Raw genomic sequence first — 21,657 nt, forward strand, 5'->3', positions numbered from 1 at the left:
ATCAAAGTTTTACCAAAGTCTGTATACTGAAAAAAACTTAGTAAGAGAATTTAAACTATTTAACAAACTACATTTTAAAGTAGCAAGCCTAAGCTTAAAATCGAAATATTTATCCTTAGTACTACACACTAATGCAAATAAGAAGGAAAAAATGTATTCATGTAAATTAGCCTGTTTGCATGCATGAATACCTTTTCCGACTACAGGCTGTTGCAGCTTGTGGCCTGTTGTAGGAATCACTTTTATCATTGGCAATAAACACTGTATGCACTTTTGGCACAAAAGGAAATGGCGAAAGGAAAACCCTAGACCTCCATACAATTACCTGGATCTGTTCATACAACTCTTTCCACAGAGCACAAAAAGACACATCTTTTGAAACAAACAAACAAAGATCAGTTCATTTATTCTATGGCCCATTTGCTTTTTGTAGGATAGAACTTTATGGACTCAGTGTTATCCCAAATGCATGCATGAAATCCGAGTTGCTGTCTCACAACTATACTGAATAATAAAGCAAGAATCCAAAGAGGTCCTTAGGTACATGCAAGTGGTGGTCAAGTAATTCCTGTCTTCAGCTGCTAACCTGCCACTTCTTGCGCTGCTTTGAAGACCACTCCCAAAGTCCCCTGAGTAGCTTTCAGAACAGTAGGCTGCGCTGCCTTTAGAAGGGGGGAGGGGGGGGGACATCAGAAGCATCCGTCCAAATGGGGCCTATTGGATCCCAACAGACCTCAAGAACAGTGTTTCCCAAACGTTTTTGGGCAACGGCACACCTGTTTACCGGGAAAAAATCTCGCGGCACACCACCATTAAAGCCCCGTGACGTCAGCGCGCAGCGTCACGCCGGGAGGGACGCACAAAAGTTAAAGTTTTTTCCCTTCCCCTTGCCGGGGTGGGAGGAGGCAGCAGAGCGAGGGATTGAGGGACGGCGGCAGCGGCTGTTGTGGTGGTGGCGGCGATAGCGGGCGGAGGAGGAGCCGTCGCCGGGAGTTGCTGCTGCTGCTGTTGCTGCTGCTGCCCGGACATGCCGGCCTCCTCCTCCTCCGCTGTCTCGCGCTCCTCCCTTTTGCGCGCGCTGCCCCGCCGCTCGGCACCAGCACCGCGGAGCCGCCCCCGGCTCGACGCGGATCCTCGCCGCCGCCGCCTCTCGCCGCCCGACTCGCCCGCCTCCCTCCCACGGCACACCAGCCGGTGTCTCACGGCACACTAGTGTGCCGCGGAACACCGGTTGGGAAACACTGCTCAAGAAGGTGGAAGGAAAATTAGAAGCCTTATGGTTCCAACAATTTCAGTGTTCCAAAGGGACAAAAAAAACCCCCAAACTTTAATGTGAAGAATTAAGACTAAATACAAGTCTCGACTGAATTGTAATAGAATAATATAATCACAACTGAATTGTAACAGAATAATAGCTTGCTTAAGAAAGCTAAGTAACAAAGAACTGTGATAAACAGTTTATTTATTGTCTGACGCAGTATAGGTTTTCACAAAAAAAACCTTAAGGAATATCTAAGGCAATCTGCATTATTTTAATAGCATCCAACATTCCAGAAATAAGCACCCAACATTCCAGGAATAAGTTTAAAGCTTCAAATGCTGTTTATCTACTGTACCCCATAAGACCAGTCTTGCTTTCTGAAATAGCTCATAAAATGAGACTGAATCTATGTAACCTTTTACAACTATTTGGTACTATAAAAACAAAATCCCCTCTGTACATTAACACCTTCCATCCAGAAGGCCCCCAGAGTATTTTGTGTACCACATAGCCTGAGGCATCACACTAACTGAGGCTAAAGGTGGATTCAAATGACTTTAACTATTTTACTCTCATCACAAGTTCATTTTTACAATCACCCTCCATGTGCTTCATGGTGAAAGAGGTCACATGAAAGATCTGACACACATCAAGATCAACGCAAGCTCAGCATGCCTCAAAAAGGCCACTTGTCAAATGTGTGTTATTTTGCAACATGAACATATAGTTCTGATCCTTTGCATGACCTAGTTCCAAACAGCTCTGCATAAGAAGTCACTGGGAAAACACTTGGGGGGGGGGGGAGGTTGTGTGAACCCAACTTTGCCTTATTGGTAACACAGAATATAGTATAAGCTGACAACACTGCTCAGTGCAAGACATTTGAATCATGAAAAGAACAGAATAATACCCTGCTGCACTTCAAGAGTGTTTTCATTTCTATTGTATTTCTTACACACAGCAGTAGAATTTAAAAACCGGGATGACAAGGTCCATCACGTAATCCACTGATGCGCCACTAAAATATATTTAGGAGAGGAAGTTAGGATTATGTGAGCCAGTTGAAACTGCCAGGGAATGTGGATGAGTAGATACATCCTACCCTGCCTATGCTAAGATTTGGCCATGACTCTGAAGCTTAAAACACCAACTCCTGCAAATAAGAATTATTATTATATTATATTATATTATATTATATTATATTATATTATATTATATTATATATTATTATATTATATATTATATATTATTATTATTATAAATTTCTTAGATTGCTTACTTTTAACAGTTCACCCAAAATGCTGTTTTCTATTCAAGCACCAGTTTCTTAATTCAATTATAATCTTAAAGTTTTAAAAACAATCTCTAAGACCAAGCATGGTGATAATAATAAAAAAATCCAAAAGAAACAAGAATAATACCCAATATACTGTTTTTTTCACTTCTGAAATCATTTGAGTATTAGCATAAGAAACCAAAATGATTTAACTCCCCCTACAAATATAACCCGAGGAAAGCAGAGTTGTGAAAAGGTGTGCCCAGAGCACAGTGCATTCTTCTGAGGAATTTGTTCATCTTTACATTGTGTAAGGATGAGTCATAACTAGGAAATGTGCATTGTATATTTAAAAGAAAAACTCTCCTTATCATACAGTAGATTTACCCTAAAATGCAACATGTAACCTTTTGTGCTCTCTTCAATTAGGCTATGAAAGAGTCCCATTCTGACCTCAAAATTAAAGAATTTTTTCCAATCACAAAATACAAATGTGAGACAGGGTTGGGAGGGGGAAGTCTTAGGAAATATAAAGTGAATGTGAATATAAACAAGCCATCATTCTGGTAAGAGGAAATACAAACAACCGGAATAAAAATAGTTGATGCACAAAAGCCATAATGAGGGGGTTGCTCAAAAAAAAAAAAAATAGCTCTGGCTTTGAATGGCTTGGATGAAATACAAATTATCCGCAGAAAAGTGTGGACTGGCATAAATGTTTGTGCAAAATTGCAAGTGTATTTCTAGAAGTATGCAAGAGGCAACCGGCTGCATTCTGTACAAGATCCCAACAATGCTCTGCTTAAGTGATAGCGTAGAGTCCAAACCACTGCATTTTAATTACTATGCAGCCTCAGATATATTGCCTTTGATATGGAAATGTTCTTGTTCTCTCATCTTCACATACGGTCTCATGCACAGAAATCTTTATCTGATTCATAAAAAATAAACTAGAATCCAATCTCAACACCTGACCTCAGTGCTTAGAAGTTTTTTTACTAAGCATAGTGTCACTATAAAAAGAATGGCTAATATTGGTGTAAAGTTAGATATTTTGAGCAATGATATGAAGGCCCTGCAGTTAAGAATCAAGTCAATACTGCATTTCAGAGATGTACAGGTTTGGGAAGGTCTTCTTTCGGTGTACTGGAGAAACAATGGGTTAGATACATCTGTTCTGTAGAAGTTGCAAACAGCAGGCATTCCAATATTATCCCATCTTCCAAAGTACAAAAAAATGCCTTAGTTGGAATAACATACACTCACACTATATAAACATCTCCGTATTTTTTCCAGGTAGCTTTGCTTGCAAATTATCTGTGTATTATTTTAAACCTGTGGGGTTTTGTACAGTAAATTACCAAAAATCAATCACCAAAGCTCTTCTACTATTTCCTCATGGCACACACACAGTAGATGAAATTCTTGTGGCACAATCAAAATACAGCTGCATTTAATTTTATTTTGTATAGGGGTATTCACATAACAAAAAAAGCTGCATGTCAACAGGTACAATCTGTATACAACAGAAGAAAACTATTAGTTATTATGATTGTTGGAATGCCATACAGTAAAAACTGTTGTACGAACAAGGCAGTTTTGAAAAAAATATAAACACAGCATACAAAGACAATAATTCCGGTATTGCTGCTTGTTAATGCCTTTAACAAATTCTACCAAATATTTAATAATAATAAAAATATGCAAATATGTCTACTCCTGTTTCTAACATTCTTTTTACACTGAACAATGATACAGGTTTACATCACTGTGGAAGATCTGACATACCTGTAAATCAACTAGTTGTAGGTAATCTGTGCTTTGCATGATACTCCTAATCACAGTAACCTGATAGCGTGTTTCACTTGTATTCAGAAACATAAAAAAGCATTCATTTATATTACAAATAACCAAACAACCACATTTTCTAATTGACTTTTTTCTTATTAAATAAGTACTTCTAAACAGTTTTAAACTGTGAAGAGGTTATTCTTTATTTAAAAATGCATGCATGGCTAAAACTGATAGAAGAATTGTCAAGTATGCAAGGGGGAGGGAAGAAATCACTATGTACCGATTCTTGTTTCTTTAACAGAAATCCATTTTTCAAGTTCCTGTTATACTAATTGAAAGAGAATTATTTAAAACTTCACTGAATACTTGAATATCTGATGGGTATGTGTAGCAGTTTCATCAGTGTCAAATAACTCATGACTTTCTAAGATAGCTACAAACCAGAAATTGGCACGATTATCTATTATGGCAATGTCCAAAACAGGCTAATTCTAGACCAAGCAAAATTATAATGAAAGGGATAATTTATCATAATTGCAATATCATCACGGTTTTAAAATCAGTGGATTTCTGGTCTGGCAAATATACATAATGAACTCACCTCCTCTATATAACTTGGCACCTCAATCCTAAGTATGCATACGCATTCAAGTCTCATTTAATTCAGTTTATTTCCGAATAACACTACAATTTAAGTGGCGCTTACTTCTTAGTAAGCATGCATAGGAGTGAACTGCACAGGTGACGGAAATAACACCCCGATTCTCAATGTAGTACTGATGGATACCACATAACTTCTACACGTTTTCAGAACAGGGCATGCTAAATACTAGACAAACTGTAACATCACCTAAAAGATGTGTCCAAAAGCAGGCACAAGAAATTGGGGGCGGGGATGAATTATTCATTTGCCTCAGTTTATAGAGGTATAGAGAATATAGAGGTATAGAGAATATTTCTATGTAACAACAACAACAACAAAATTTAAATACCTATTTAGGAGCTGGCCAAGAGCTTCATACTTACTATATAGTTGCAACCTATTATAGCTGGGGAAAAGGCGAGAAAAAGAAAAATAGACAATATGCTGAGGAGGTTTGTTTCTGGGCATTCCACTCTTGAAATAAACTACAGGTGAATTAGTACTGTAATTCACATCTCATCAATCTAGTGCTACTCTAAAAACTTAAGTCTCTGTTTTCATGGTGGGAAGCACCACTAATTGGAATCTACCTTACAATGACAATCTAATACTGTTATTAGCTAGCATTAAAAACAGCTCTGTACAGAATTGACTGTGAATTGGCTTACATACAGGCATACAGACACACATTGAATTTTCTATCTGCCAAGAGCGGTACACACCCAGTGCAGTCACACTATGAATTGGGGATGGGATTAAACATTGAATTATTTTTCAGATATTTCACATAAAAAGCAGCTACCTTGATATGCTTTATAAAGAGGTATTTCCTAGGGTGATTAAAGTGCTTGGCAAATATAATAAGGTTTTCACTGAAGAAACTTTTTTATGTCCACCAGAAGCAAAACAGTTATTTCTACTCATGTACGAAGGCCTGATCTCCATCACTTTTCCAGCTTTTCCTACACATTCATTGATTCTCCAACCCCCACAGAAAGAGGTTACCCTGAACTTAACACCGTTATTTTCCTCTTTAAAACATATTTGGTAAAAATGTCAGAAATAGACTAACTATAGGAGATAGACATGCCCAAGCCACAAAAACTGACCTTTGTTTTGGGTTAATACCTTAGTATGAAGCACTGCAACATATTCACATCATACAATTATCTTCAATTATTTTTTAAAGCTTGCCTTTATTTGAAGGCTATATAGTTTTGAACATTGGATTGTGTACCTATGTATTCAACGCCCACAAACACTGAACTGTTATAGATTGAAACATATACATACACTATTAAGACAAATCTTAACCTACTCGGTAATAAAAATGAATTCAGTATGGTTTGCTTCTGATAAGGCCAATCTATAAAGCATAGCTGTAGCAGAATCCTTATTCTCATTCCCTGAACCTAGTCAATCAAACTTCATAGCTGGCCACATAGCACCCTATGGAAATATTCATTCCATTCACCTAAACTGTTACACTCTTAGATGACCAAAATATACACCCACATCATATTATCAAATAACATTCTATCAAATGTCCAACTTCCAGTATGTGTTTAGGAAAGAGGAAAATTTTAAGGCATTTCCACACTGCTCCTCTCAGAAGATATCACGCAACATAGTGTACAAACATAAATAATTAAAATCGCAATCAAATAGCCATATAGTACTACACAAAGAGACAATATACTCCTGGAATATACTGCATAGCTAACACATTCCTGAGGTGTGCGTGTGTATGTGGAGTTTGGAGTGGAGGTGTATGTGAGATAAGAGAGATGGATAAGCACACATACAAGCCTATCTGCGGTGCAATAATGCCAACGTCTGCACTGTTCAGCGCGGGGGACATGTTTACATGGGACACCAGTGGCGGGAGGCAGCAGTCACACAACTCATTTGTCCCAGAGCAGTCGCATTAAGATCAGTGGGACTAATTCAGTGTAAACGAATTGCGGCACTCCTGGCGCAAGCCAAGGGGGAAGGAGCGAGGCCCAGGCAAACTCTACAGCCAAGCCTGCCTGGAGAAGCAGCACTGAAAGGAAGATAAAGCGTGGCCGGCGGCGGCGGCGGCTCCCCCGCCCCCCAGCCCAGTCCCGCCGCTGTGGCGAGGGGTGTTGCAAGGCGGAGGCGCTGCGGCGCGTGTTCTTCGCTGCTGGCCCGCGGCTGCCACTCGCCCCCACCGAGCCGGAGCCGCCGCGCCATCTGTGGGGAAACTTTGGAGACAAACCACCAAACCCCCTGCGGACGCCTCACCTCCCACTTTCCCTGCGGACCCTGCCGCCGACGGCGCACTTGGCCGCCTCTGTATCCCTCCTCAGCGGTCGCTTCCAACAGAGCAGAGCTGGGTAGGGGGGTGGGTTAAGTTTGAAGAAGTTCGGCCGGCGAAGCACCCTTCCCCTCCCCCCCGCCGCCGCGTGCGCGAGGATCGCCAGCTAACCCTAAAGGCAGCCAGCGCCTTCCTTCCTCGGGAATTAGAAGGTCGTTGATTGAGAGGAAGGGCCTGAGAATGCAAATGACCTTCTTCCTTCTCCCTCTCCGACAGCCTATTCCCTCCGCTCTCCGCCGAAGAGCGTTGAACTGCCCCTCTGCCGAGCAGGAGGAGGCGGCGGCGGCTGCAGGAGCAGCAACTACGGCTTGCCTGAAGCTCTGCTCCTTGTGACTGACTGCACAGGGGGCGGGAGAGCTGCTGCCTGCAAGCAAAGTTTCTTCTTATAGTCCTCAGGAGGGGCTAAAGACTTTTCCTGCCAGTTTTCCCAAGGACCTGTGTTCAGCTGCAAGCACAGGTGTAATTGTCCTATATCCTTTGGCCATTTTTTTTAAAGAAAGAAATATATATGCTAGGAACTTTTTTCCCCCCTGAATCCACACTGGCTGATTTTAGTTCCCTCCTCCCAAATAACTTTTTTCTTTAAAAAGGAAAAGAAAAAAACTCCTCTCGCCAAACTTATTGTATTTGATGTATGGATTCCCCAATACAATTGTTATGAATTGCTCTCCTTATATTCTTTGGCCTTTCATGGCCAGCTGAGGGGAGAGATTGCAGAGTTATTGTTTGCTTTCTCTCTCAGCCCCCCTCCCGTTCTCTCATTGCCTATTCTAAATTTGATGCCGAAGTTGAAGTAGTTGAATTGGCTAATTCTGAATACAGGCTATTGAGAGAGGCCAGACACAGCAAGTATATCCCTGTATAGCAATGGATACAATGTGCTGAATTGGCAGTCTAATTATAAATGTGGCATTTGGACCTCCTTTCAGAGAGCCAGTGCCACCTTACCTTATGAGGGAACTTCAACTACAGCAACTGTTCAAAACAAAATGCCATTACAGGATCAGCTTCACCCAACACTGGGACTAGCCAGGGGATTGTTTTACAAACAGCCTTTCTCACTTAACACAAGAATGTATTATAAGAAACGCAGTTATGGAGAAGGAGGCAGAGTTTAAAGAAAACGCTTAAGCAGTTCTCTGCCAGGTGTCAAGCTACTTCAAGCTGCAAACGTAATCCAAGTAACCTAATTATTTTCATTCAAATATGTACCTCCCTAAAAATACATTGGAGGAGAGGATCAGATTTATTTTTAATTTTTTAAAAAAGATTAACTTCGAGATACGGTTACTAATTATAAAAGGGAGATATCATACATACAGAAATCGGATGCCAAAAAGCGAGGGAGAAGAGTCTTAAGATACATCATCTTGCACAGGGCTTCCAAACGTTTTAGACAGAGGTTCGCGTTGCAGGGCAAATTTTGTGTCCATCTTAAAAACTATTAGCTTTGTGGCAGAGCGGTTTGATGCAATGAGCCCACACAAGGGAGTCAGTATAACAAGTGCAATCTAGCTGCAATCTCAAAGCAGTTTCTACAACACTACCACCTGCCCACCCAACCACAGTCAAACCCACCCAGCTACAGGGTTTTTCAAAATGTAAAAAGTCACTTTAGACCGAGATGCCCACCAGTTTCAATCACACCGTCATTTTAAAAATGAAAATATGTTTTAAATCTACGTTCCTCTCCCCTTTCAAATTAAAATTAGGTTCAAAGCTGCTCACCCTACTACGATGGGCTATTTAAAAAAAGGAACCCACATGCAACCTGTCTCCTTTATCTGCATAACAACAGGCGCAGATACGCTTGTTTATCTCGTTAAGTTTCCCTGTCTGTGTTTTTGGGGGAACACCCAGGAGGACGTAGCTAATCTCCTGACCGCAGGCTCCCAAGCCCCGGCGAGATCACCCTGACACACAGACACAACAACGCTCAATTGCCTTTTCACATTTGCCACCTCTTCCTTCTCGCCGTCCTTAAAAAAAAAAAACACCCGGGAAACGAGTCCTCCGCAAAGCAGAGGTGGCGGCAATCAAATCAATATGATCTGCGCCTCTGATTGACCCCAAGGCCCTGCTCTGCTCCTCAGACGCGCGCGCACACAAGGAACCCCGGCTGCAAAGCAGCTCCAAGGCGCTCCCAAAGGTGGCGGGGGTGGCGGGGGAGAGCTGGAAGACTTCAGATCTCACAGCAACAAAAAGCCCGTTATATACACTCGTGCAAGTTGTATGTGTGCGTGGTACAGTGTCATGTTGTATACATTTATATACACACACCTTCGTGTACATACATACGACACACACACTTCCCATACATACGACACACACACCTGTTTTACTACTGGATCAAACAGAGAACTTTTAACTCCTGCCAAACGCCCTCTCTCATATATAACTTTAGGAATATTTGTAAGGCGACATTTCAACAATACAACGTAAAGCAAAATAAAAGCACCAGGTGATCTCTCTCTCTCTCTCTCTCACACACACACACACACACAATGCCTAGCTAAGTGACATGCAATTTTTCAGAGACAAACCAGATTTACAATAGAAGATTGAAAGATCTTCAAAATAAATTACATCAAACCCATCTTAATTTTTTTAAAAAAAATTAAGATCCTTCTTCAAAAATGACAAACAAGAAGCACCACTTATAAAAGGGGGGGGGGGACTAGCGCTCCCACCAAACCACCTTGCTGCCTCCCTACCATCTCTGCAAAGTATGCTTAAAACTGCGGCTGAAGGCAGTTTCCCTGAGATTAAAGTTGCGCGAAATAACAACAGAAAACAACGACAGTAATGCAAAAGAAAATACGTTCTGGGAACTTACTTTGCGTTTACTTTAGGCACTATTCTTTTCTTCCAGCTCGCAAAGGAAGCCGTTTTGTCCAGGTTAGGTATTGTCTACTTATGAATCAGCCCGTGGCTACGGGGTTTATTTTAATTTATGGCTTATGCATTCTTTTAAGGTCGATTTGCATGACCTCCGGCGAGAGCTAAGACACAGCAAGAAATCCCCAGCTGAATGTTGGGCGAGCCCACAATGCAGCCAAGAGCTCCCCTTCTCATGGTGTAAGCAGAGCCCTGTGTGTTGTTGGGCTCTCACTCTTTTTTTCTCTCTCTCCCCCTCCCTGTGGAACACAAATTAGGGTGTGATATCAATTTTAAAGTTTTCAGTATAACTTTATCCCAGCCTCTGCCTGCGGAGAGATAAGGCGCCACAAGAACAGCAAATCCTCGATACACTGCCCCTCTGTGGTCAAATCCAGCATTACCACCTAGCGGTATAATACTCTCCCCCCCCCCCTTTCTCTTAAGGATCTGTTCTACAGATATATAAGCACACTAGCAGCGAACTTCTCGGCAAGTTTAACCACCACAAAGTTAACAGAGAAATTAGAGACGCTAGCAAAGCCCCCTTGTTCCTTCATCCTTACTATCTCCAAGGGTGAGGACTTCGGAGGAATGGCAGAAGCTTTAGGCTCCCAAAGATTGATTTAAGGGCTTTATATTTTTCCTCGCTCGCCTGCCTCTGTTGGTATCACTCTTACGCGCAGTATCTCTAGAGCGCCATGTGTTCGCAGGCAGCGGGTGATCTTAAAATACAACGCTGATCTGTCACTACGTTTTAAAATAGACACACCACTTGGAGGGCGGAAAGGAAAGGGGGTGGGAAGCAGCAGCAGCAGCAGCAGCAGTGTTGTGATTTCAGAGAGAAGCAGCGGGATCTTTTTTACGCAGCCTCAGGATCCTCCCCAGAGCAACTCACCCCAGGTCAGAAGCGTAAGGACTTTCTCCACCAGTTCGCCTCTTCCCATCCCATCCCAGTCGGCGCCGCCGCCACCAACACCGCCCTCCCCAAAAAGTCCAGCACTAAGCAGCCGCGCCGGGGATTCATTCAGAAATCTCCCTAACTTCACAATCTACCTCCGGACGCCGCTATTGCGGCTGCTGCTAATGCTGCTGCTGCTTTGGTCAATTGCAACCAGCAAGCCCTTAAAAGACAGCGGGGAGAGGGGGGGGAGAGAAACAATACCGTATTCTCTGGTATAAAGCGACACATACAAAACGTGGAAGCCCCTTTTCAAAACACGACTAAGGAACGCGTCCGCCGTCTCCCGCCCCCCCCCCCCACCAGCCCAACCAGGCTGCGCACCACACACGACCAAGTCCACAACAGGTATCAGCAACACAACGAGCGCTGCGCCGGTTTGCTTTTCCTAGTTACCTCCTTCGAGATCCAGTGTGGCGTTTTATAAGCCTTGGGGGTCCTTCCTTTAAAAACAATAACAACAATAAACAAACAAACTGCCGTAGCCGGAGGGAAGGAAGGAAAAGGTGAAGGAGTGTCTGTAGGGCTGGATAAACAAGCTGCAGAAATACTAACGAAAGGAATAAATTCACTGAGCTACTGGCTGGCTGCGTTTCTTCGGGCCACGGATGCGCAGGATCCAGATCATCAGGAGAAGTTTGCTGACGGGTTGCCTGGAGATTTAGTTACAATCGGGTTCATTATTGTTTGTTGTTGGGCTTGGCTTCCCCCTCCCTGCTCCCCCCGCCTCTCTCTCTTTTTCTCTCTCTCCCCTCCTGATACAAGCGAAGGCGCTGGTTTACTGCTGTCAATCTTGGCAATCAACGTGAGCGGCCATGTCGTAAGTATTCAAAGCATTTCCCGTCGTGCAACATCAGAAAGTGAGTGGCCAGGGGCATTGATCGGAGGAAGGCGAAAGGAGGCAGGGCTGCTATATCGCCGCCGCCGCCGCTTCTCTCTTCTTACCCCCACCCCCGACGGCAAGGCAAGACGAGGCAACAACACACACCAACAAGCACACAGCCGGGAGGCAGGGAGGGAGCGGTAAAGGGGGGGGGGAGCGTGGAACCGAACGACCCAGGAGAAAGTGAGCACAAAAGAGAAAGTGAAATATCATTTTCTCTCCCTCCCTCTCCCCCCCCAACAGGCGCGCGCGCGCACTCCTAGCCACAATCCACACACACACCCCGCTTCCCCCTTCCTTCGCAGTCGCCACTCATCACAGAGCGGTTGGCAGACGGCTGCAGTCCTACGCGCTCTTTCCTGGGAGTAAACACTTTGGGGCACAGCGGGACAATCCGCAGCCTTCCGGGCTGCTAGATTCTTAAGCGCGCATCTCTGAACATAGTTCGCGCTGAAGTTAATCAGATTTGCTTCCAAGTAAACGTGTTCAGCGTTTAGTGACGCTTCACCTCCCCCTCCCCGGCCAAAAAAAAGAAAGAGCGTGTCTAGGACTGCAGCCACCCTCTTGGGGGCTTTGGTTTTAAGGGAACTTAAGACTCCCGTGGCAAATGTGTCAGTCGGACTGTCAGCCGCGCAACCGCATTCTGTGCGTGTTTACTTCGAAGTAAGCCCCGCTATGTTCCGTCAATGACGCTCACCGCCAAACGCGTGTGTGAAGAATTAAAGTTATACCCATTCATTTCAATAGAACTTCCTGTCAAGGAAGCAACTGGGGGAATCCTGCCAAAAGTAAGGACATTCATTTAAATGAGAGCTTTAAGCAAGTGCTTAATTTTGGCTGCATCGTGCCCTCCTGGTTGCTTCCGTTGAGTTCCACTGATTTATCTGGATCTTATGTGCAGATGGGTTAATTAAACCTCCATCCTAAGAATATTTATGCAGACGTAAATCCCACTATATAGGATTACAGCCGCGCTGCCAGATCCTATGCTTATTTACTCAGAAGCTTCCGGCTGATTTCAGTGGGATTTACTTAGGTCATGCTGCGCGCGCTTTTAACCTTCGGTGCTATTCTAACCACGCTCACTTGCAAGCAAGTCCCGTTGAAATCAATAGGAATTACTTTCAAGGCAACTGATGTTTAGCCTTGAATCCTAAGCCCCACTTACTTACTTGAAGCAAATGAGTCTTTCTTCTGAGTAGACGTATACAGGAGGGCGCTATTAGGTTGGGATAGGAAGGAACCCACATTGACTTTAAACACAACTGCACGCCGATCCTCCTACATAAACTTACCTGGATGTGCCGCTGAGTTCATTTGGACATTCAGTAAATGTGTTTAAGAGTTGCTGCGTTGTTCCCTTGACTGAAATCAGTGGGGCTTACTCGCAGGGAGGTGCGTAAAAGCTATGATACGGTATGATTTTTTGAATCTATCGAGCCATGGTGCTTAAGAATGGGATCCTGTAGACGTACTTACTTGGGTTGCACGACTAACACTGACCGGTAAGGCAAGGCTTAATGGAAAACTGGAGAGGGGAAGGGGGTGGCCCAGTGGGTCAAAAGGGGGAGCGGGGCGGGGAGGACCCTTCCTTCCAAGAGAAGTGACTGCAGGGTTTTTCCTTCCCGCGCATTATGTACTGGAACTTTTAGGGGAAGACAAGGTAGAGGGTGCGAGAACAGAAGAAAGGGGGAGAGGAGCCGGGAATAAGAGGGAGGTCAGCAGAGAAACTAGAAGGAGGGAAGACACAAAGGCTCATATAGGAAATGCGGCCTGCAATCCTAAACCCCGCTGGGAAGCGCTCGCCCGCAGGCTTACATAGAAATAAGTCTCGCCAACCTCGGTGAGTCTCGCAACTTAGTAACTCTGCACAGAATCGCAGAGTGAGCTTTACGGACTGACTTCCTGGGAATGCTCTTCAGGATGCTCAGGTGGCGGAGAGAGTTGTAAAAGAAGACTTAGGCTGGCTGCAAAGTTTCTCTCGCACTCTTACTTTGGAAGAAGTTCCGTTGACAACAGTGGGGCTTACTCCGGAGTAAGTACATACAGCAGAAGGCTGCTAGAAGTCACTCGAAACTCGAGAAGGCAAGGTCAGGTGGCAGGCTGCGGTCTTCGGCACTCGCACTTGGTCACAGAAATCCAAAGAGTTTACTCGGACTAACCCTAAACTAACTTACCCGGGACTTGCTTCTGAGTAGACACGGTTAGCTAGGATTGCGGTATTACTTCCTATTCCCTTACTTAACATCAACTACGGATAGGTTCGGGGTGCGCGAGAGATGCAAGGCGGCAGTTCACTAGGAGGAGGAAGAGGGGTGTGTGTTTTTTAGAGTTTTGGGTCGAGCTGAAGAACTCCGCTGAATTCAACTCTCTCAAAGTGGCCCCTTCGACTTTCGCTGGGCGGAATCGCGACTTGCGAAGTGTTCCGAAGGCACATGAGGCCCCCGCTGGGCTGAAGCTAAGCAGGACCGAGAAAGGGCGAACGTCTGGATGGGAGACCGCATGGGAAGCACGTGTACGCCGTCCTGGGTTCCGCGATGGAGGAAAGAGGGGATATTATAAACAGAGTAATAAACATTAATTGATACGCGGGTGCTGGGCGGTTGCAAAGGAACACTGGCGCATAGCTCGAAGCGGGCCAAGAGAACAGGACCCTAAGTTATGGGTTCAAGCTGAACTGCTGGTTTGCTGTTCCTGAGGGTGCATCGCCCGAAAACCAACGGGGGGAGGCATTTGAGGAACTTTCACTTCCTTAGAAGTGTTAATTAGAAGCCGAGGCTGGGGAAGAGAAGTAGAACTGTGAAGAGATGGAGAGAATAAATCCAAAAGAGGGGTGTGGGTGTTTAATGTTGCATGAAAGAGAAAAGTCTCTCAATCATTTTCTTTTTAGGAATTTTTTTTAAAAAAAGGTGTGTGGGGCAGTCAAACCTTGAAAGAGGCTTTTCAAAGTGCCAGGAGGCGCCGGGATCATGTGAGCAACCACCAGTGGAAAAACTTAGCGCGCCTCTCTCGCCCTTTTGATATTCTTCGCACCTCGACGCAAGGGGATGCGAGGCGGAGGGCGCGCGGGGGGCAGCCGCCTCCCCCCCCGGCCCCCAAAACAGAAGAGGCGCTTTGTGGGTCCGCCTTTGTGCTTGGGGGCCAGGCCGGTCCCATCACCACCTACTGCTTTCGCAGATCAAGACGGGGAACTTTTCTGTTTCCAAAATAGCTGCACGCGTTTCCAAAAGGCCAATAATGGAGCATCACTGCTGTGTCTGAAGTCCCCAAATGGGCGGGTTTGGTTGGGATCCCAGCACCTACCTGGGCAGAGCGCTCGGCGCAATATAGTCAGCCACCCAAATCCTAGGGATGAACAGGGAAACAGCGAACTTGCCCTAATCTGGTTTCATTTCAATTCACGTGGGGAGATTGATCTTTCAAAACTTAATGAAAGCGTTTCTTCTTTTCTCATCCGCTAACAAGACCACGTAAGATATCCTGGCCCATTTAAATGCGCGCTTCGGAGGAATAAGTAGTTTTAAGTTTGCAACCCTATGTACACTTACCTTAGAGTAAGTCCACTTACATTCAATTGAACTTGCTTCTGGGTAGACATATAAAGGGTTGCTCTGAAAAAGTCGGGATCGCTAGAAATTTTCTAGTTCTTGTTTACATTTTAATTCTGATATTCCTCCCCAATTAAAAAGGCAGTCCTTTGCTAACCTGCATTCCTGTTTCTCTTCCCGCGTTTTAATTTATCCGGTTCTTCTGGACAGCTTTTTTCCTCAAAATTTCCTAAACTGCACATCTACAACACATCCTAATTTTGACTATTCCTTTCCTTTCATTCAAATTGTTTTCTTACCAACAAAGTTTGCGCCTAGAGCCTTTCACGATTTTCACTAAACTTATTTATCCTAGTTTAGTTTATACATCACGAGGGAGCCTCGTGCATTTTTAAAAACCCACATTTTAATTGCCATAAAGTCTGAGATTATTTTTCCAATCTTGTGTTAATAAATCGACACACAAATTATTAAGATGTATATGGAGCAACATTTCTTCCCCCATCGAGTGATAAGATCTAAAACAAATCCCTAGCAGTTGAAGAGACTTGTGTGATTCGTAAACTTGCCTACTCCTGCACCCAAAATACGCAAAGTCTAAGAAGAGACTTAATTTTACCTGCAGTGTTCCCCCCCCAACACCCCGATTCCAACCTGGCTAGCCTGTCCTTGCAGCGAGATCTATAAGAAAACGGCCCAAATGCGCACTTTGCATGCGTGCGAGGGAACGCCGGCTGCTGCCTGATGCTCTGCCCTCGGATGCCTGCATTATCGAGCCCTGTCGGGCGTGTTGTGTCAATCAATGCACGGAAGAAGCATCAGGTGGGAGATGCACCAGGAACCAAACTCATGTCCATGCAGGCGACTGGGGAGCATCTTTTGCAGCGCCGGAGGCGGAGAGCGCACGACAAATATTTCCAAACTTAGGGAGAACAAAACTCGCCCGCGGGAGACATTTGGAATCTTTGCAACCCCGGGGTGACGATTCTTTTAGTTATATCAAAGTGCGGAAATCAGGATTAAACAGATCAAGAGGTACACAGACGTACCCCGGCACTGCGCTGCCCTCAGGGTAGAATTCAACACGCCAGTCTGGCTGAGCCCTACTCTAAACACTGCGCAATGGGAATAAGTCCCATATTGCCGTTATTCGGCCTCATTTTAAGGGGGGGGGGAGTCATCCCAGAGAAGTGACTGCGAGCTGCTAAGGAATCGGATGCCGGTCTCCGAAGAAGGCTTTTTGATCTGAACGGGACTTTCCCCTACTGGAAGCTGAAGGAATCCCGGCAGGGCTTTGGAGAATAAGAACTAAAAACCCCAGTGCCTCTACCAGGCGATTTCATGCCGATCATCCAGCCACAGTCTTAGTGCTGGGCTGCTGAATCGGATGAAGAGGAGACGAGCAAGATTCGGACTTGCTAGCACGTGCGGCCCAAATCCTATGCACACAGTTAGGAGCGCCTATGCCGCTAGAAACTTGTGCAGGACCTTCAACTTTTATGAGATCAAGGTTAGGAAGGGAGAGATGTTCTGTTCTCGCAAGACTTTCTACAAATGGTGCAGAATCTCTCTCTTCCCTGACACTGCTGACTCACACAGGAGAACTGAGGGAGGCACACTTGCCACCCCTCAACACGCTGCCTCGCAGACAAGTCTCCCCAAAACCTAAGGCCTCCCAAGTCCAGGTGTGTAACATCTCCGGTGCCCCGTCTAGAAGCACATGGATGATCTAAAACCACGTTCATTCTATGAAAGCACAACAAGGCGCGAGGCTACGATCCTAACCGCTCCCTCGTTACTTGAGAGTAAATCCCGCTGAAGCTGGCAGGGCTAACTGGGTAAGGATGCTTTCCTTGGAAGAAAGGCTGCAGTCCTAAACAGTTTTATTAGGGGCAGCAAGTTTCCACTGAGCTCAGGTTAACATGTCGGAGTAAACTTAAGTAGGACCGGGCGCAACTCAACGGGGTTCAGCTGCCAGTAAAGTTTTGTGGAAAACTTACCCCACTGGGTAAAGTCTACTCTCTTTTTTATTTCTCTTTTTTACAGGCTGAGGAAAATAACTCGAGGAAGAAGGAGTAATAAGAAAAGCAACTTTTTAATTAATTAAAAGAGAATGATTTTCAATGGACCAATTTAGGAATAAAATCGCACGATTGGCAAAAAAAAAAGTTACGTCAGGCAAAAAGCGAGCACATGGTTCTCTTACAGGCCGACCCAGAAGTTGTTCTGAATCCCCAGACAGTGCAAAACTCCCTCCCCAAGGCGATTTGCATCTGTGGGAGCAGAAGGACCCCAACCCCATATAACTCACCGGACACGCATCCCCTCTGCATCCACACAGCCTAAGACAACAAAATCTAATCATCCCTCCAGTCGGCTATTGACAGGATGCGAGGCATTGTCCCTTGAGCGGAAGTGGCACTTTTGAGTTCATCTACAACGCTTGAGAGGGATCGACCACAACAAAAGCCTGAAATTCCACCAGCCAATAACACCCCGCTACACTTCCTCCCCCAGGGAAAACAAAACAAAACAGAAACCTGGCAAGCCAGCTGGAGTCCTCCCCCCCCCCACCCCAACGCCCAAAGACAGCTCGAAAGAAAAGTTGCTCGTGGAATCTTTACTACTTCTTCCCTTGCCTGGGACAGTTGGTTGGGAAGACCCCTCTCGCGCTCCACGTGCAGCGCAAAGGCAAAGCGGGGGGAGATGGAGAGAGGCTGGGATTTGCATGCTGCCGGTGCTGCCGCTACGGAGAGCAGGCTGGGGGTACTTACAGTGCGAGAGGGCAGGCTGCCTGAGGAAGGCTGTGATTCACCGAGGCTGCAGAGAGCAAGGAGAGAGAGAGAGAGAGAGAGGGAGAAGGAAGGGGGAGTGCCAAACTGGATACACCTTCGCCGCAGCTCATCACATCTGCCAGCCTCTCTCCCCTCTCTCTTTCATTTCCACATTCCCTTTGTTCCTGGGGGGGGGGGGAGGAGGAAAAAATATACACGTCACATCAGAGTCCCCAGATGCAGTCTTCTACACCAAAAAAGAGGGGGGATATGAATAATTCAATCAAACAGTAGATGGTCTCTGAGGCAATAAAATGTATTGCACTTAAAGCAACCAAGAATAATTATTACCGCGAAGGTATTCGAAGAAGGTAAATGATGGTGGTGACTGTGATCATGGTGGGCTGCTCCCGGGCTCTGCAAACTTCCAGGGGTCAAGACAACACCACTCGTAATTATTTTGTGCGTGTGTGTTTTAATCGTAGGGTAACTCTCCCCCTCCCATCACCTCTCCAAAAGAGGGAGGATCAAAAGCTGGGAAAGGGCCACCAAAAGTGCAGGAAGTGCGCGTGGGACCTCACGAGCTCTTCCAAAACGCAAAGGCAAAGAAGTGAAGAAGAAGAAGAAGAAGAAGAAGAAGAAGAAGAAGAAGAAGAAGAAGAAGAAGAAGAAGAAGAGCAAAGGAGCCCGCGGAGATTTTTGTGTTTAAGACGTGTTTTCGGCAGCTCCCCTCCGGGGCGCCCTGTCCCACGCACCCACCCCCCCGCCCGCCTGCCTGCCTGCCTCCCTCCGCCTCGCTGTCGCTCCCTGCTCTGCTCTCGCGCCTTCTGCTCCAAGCCCTGCGCAGCCAGAATCGTCCTTGGCATCCTTACCTGCTTCCTGGGTCTCAAAAAGAGAGCCTTACAGGGGAAATGTCATCCTGACAACCGGCTGGTTGCTCCGCGCTCTAGGGGAGGACGTTGACTGGGGCGGTGGGGGGAGGGGGTTGGAGAGAGGGGGGGCGAGAAGGAAATGCGTGGGACTGCTGGTCCCTCAGCCTCCAGTGAAAGGCGTGTGGGATGAGGAGGAAGGGTGGGAAGAACCGTCGGTTGACTTGTGGATGGGTTAAGGCTGACTTGGGGAAAGCGGGGCAGATGAAGAGAGAGAGGGTGGGGAGGGGGAGGGGATGGAGGCGATCGAGGCGTCCTGCAAGTTTGTCACCGCCAGCCAGAGACGGGAAGGACTGATCGAGTGACAGATGCCTCGGATGGCTCCCTCTTCCTCCTCCTCCGCCCCCGAGGTTGCCCTTCGCTCTTGGGAGGTAAGCTGGGCTGTGTGGGGGGCTCCCTCTTTATTTACGGTCGCGCCTTCAGACATCGGGTGGCCAGTCCGCTCCGCCACGGAGCGCCAGGTGGAGCTGAGCTGGGAGTCTTAAGACGCTCCTTCTGCGGTGTCAATTCCCGCTCCTACAAACTGACACAAAATAAATAATAAGCCTAGTTTTCTTTTCCAAAAAGAGAAAGTGGGCAGGGGCTGGTGGGTTTTACTGAGCCTTTGGTGAAATCGTGCCGCTCTTCGGCGTGCAAGGAGAGTCAGGAGCTTCTCTGGAGCCGCGCGCTTCCCCCTCTCCCCCCTAACAAGGCAGACGTGACGGATCACAAAACCAAAACATTAGCGGCACCGTTAGCCTAATAAGAGGTAAACTGCAGAAAAGACGCGCGCGCTCCGCCGCTGCCGCTTTGGAGAAGCCTTTGTTTATGTGCCTAAAACGCCACCTCGAGGCCATCCCCCGAATAGCAGCCGCGGCATGTAAGGAAAAAAAATAGAGGGAGGATGGGGGGGGGGGACAGATCCAAAGCCTGCCAATGGAGCGTTTAAGGATTACCGCTTTGCAAAGCCATTAAAGAAAAAAAAGGGTCCTGTTAAGAACATTGCGAAAGTAATGGAAGAACTGGGAAGAGAAGTTGAATACCTTTCTAATGAGAATGGCAGAAGGCAGTTAAGAACAGAAGGGCATCAGATCAGATCACCCAGGAAGATGAGCATCATTGAGGGCGCGGAAGCGGCCAATGGGATTCCCTTCTGTGGTGGGATCTCTCGGACTCCGAGAGGAGTTGCTTTTTCCTTTCGGGGCTGTACGTGCCTGAAGAGCTACACAACGAGGCTTCTTCCCAAGTCTTTTATTTTATTTTATTTCTGCAGCATTTTAATTCCTGACGGTTTGTGTTTTTTTTAAAAAAAGTTCTAAACGCTGCTTTAGAATCTGGTATCATTTCCCAACATTCAATTTCTGTACGCTTTATCAACCCTGAAATAAATAAAAGAAAGGGAAATTCTTCTGATAATCCTCTTCTCTCCCTCCTACTCCATCTCCGCCCACTTAAATCCTGATTCTTCAGGCTGCTCCCGGATAATATCAATTAGCCTTGCCCAGCCATGTGATCCGGGAGACCAGAACTGATATTGACTGGATTTGAACGAGCCCGGGTGGGCGGGGAGAGATTTCTCTTTCGCCCCTTCGCAAAGGAAGCTGAAAGCTACAACTCAGTCAAGAGCCCAGTGCAAACAAGGAAGACGCGCTCAGATCACATAGCTCTTTCCTGCGTTTTCGCGCAAAGTTCCTTTTGTTGCTCTTAGACTCATTTCAACAAAATGTGGAACCGAGAAGGGAAAAGAAAAAGTAGTCTCGGGGAAGTAAAATGCTTAAAAGGGTGTCGACGCTTTTTGCAGCCCGATACTGTGAATGTTTATCCTGAAGTAAGACCCCCTGTGTGGTTCAACGGTACTTCACCCCAAAGAAAACAAGCATGGCCTCGGAACCGTTCATACCGCGGTATTATGTATGTTTTTACTCGGAAGTGCCAAGGAGTTCAATGGGACTTACTCCTTGGTAACTATGCAAATAGACGCCTTACTCTCAGAACCCTTAACTTAGAAAATCTATGGGTGCTGCAGGTTGGCACTGTGGCCTGACAGATTCCTCATATAATGCTATCACGTAAGATCTGCTAGTATGAAAGGCAAATTTTAGCGTCAAATACCAGGGGGAGTTTATGTTGAGCAGAAATACTTAGAGAAGAATGCCCAGGGGTCGTGTATGCAGTACAGGAAGTCGTTTGTGCATAAATTGACCCCCCCACCACCACCTGTAGACAAAGCCTCTTATCACCTGCCTGACAGAACATTCTCATTTGGAGACAATTCACTTTTCTTCGGCAGGTTGCCCTCAACAGACAACCTATTTACTTGGAGATTAGTCAAGTATCTTCTTTTTTAAATAGTTGTTCCCATTTCTCTGCTATCTGAGCAACAAGTGGTACATC

At 45.8% G+C, this 21,657-nt stretch overlaps 1 protein-coding gene and 1 long non-coding RNA gene across 45 annotated transcripts in view; one reads left to right on the top strand and one right to left on the bottom strand.

The window, feature by feature from the left end:
- Window positions 1–21,657, bottom strand: part of SOX6 (SRY-box transcription factor 6) — a 458,084-nt gene that overhangs the window by 414,068 nt on the left and 22,359 nt on the right. For 8 of the 44 annotated variants that reach the window (XM_083477115.1, XM_083477107.1, XM_083477137.1 and 5 more), the window contains exon 1: window positions 10,149–11,003. The exons of 2 other annotated variants lie outside the window; for them this stretch is intronic. The gene's annotated coding sequence lies outside the window, so the exon portion shown is untranslated. Of the gene's footprint in view, window positions 1–7,239; window positions 7,658–10,148; window positions 11,005–11,087; window positions 11,315–11,546; window positions 12,271–18,355; window positions 18,668–21,657 lie in introns of those variants that run through there. 34 more of the 44 variants (XM_083477125.1, XM_083477118.1, XM_083477128.1 and 31 more) reach the window with 24 other exon arrangements.
- Window positions 12,086–18,346, top strand: LOC310695241. Its single transcript, XR_014519992.1, has 3 exons — window positions 12,086–12,216; window positions 12,781–12,821; window positions 17,628–18,346. It is a non-coding gene; the product is annotated as an uncharacterized lncRNA (long non-coding RNA).

The sequence above is a fragment of the Podarcis liolepis genome (assembly GCF_965112155.1).
Source record: "Podarcis liolepis genome assembly, chromosome: 1".
Lineage (NCBI taxonomy): Eukaryota > Metazoa > Chordata > Lepidosauria > Squamata > Lacertidae > Podarcis > Podarcis liolepis.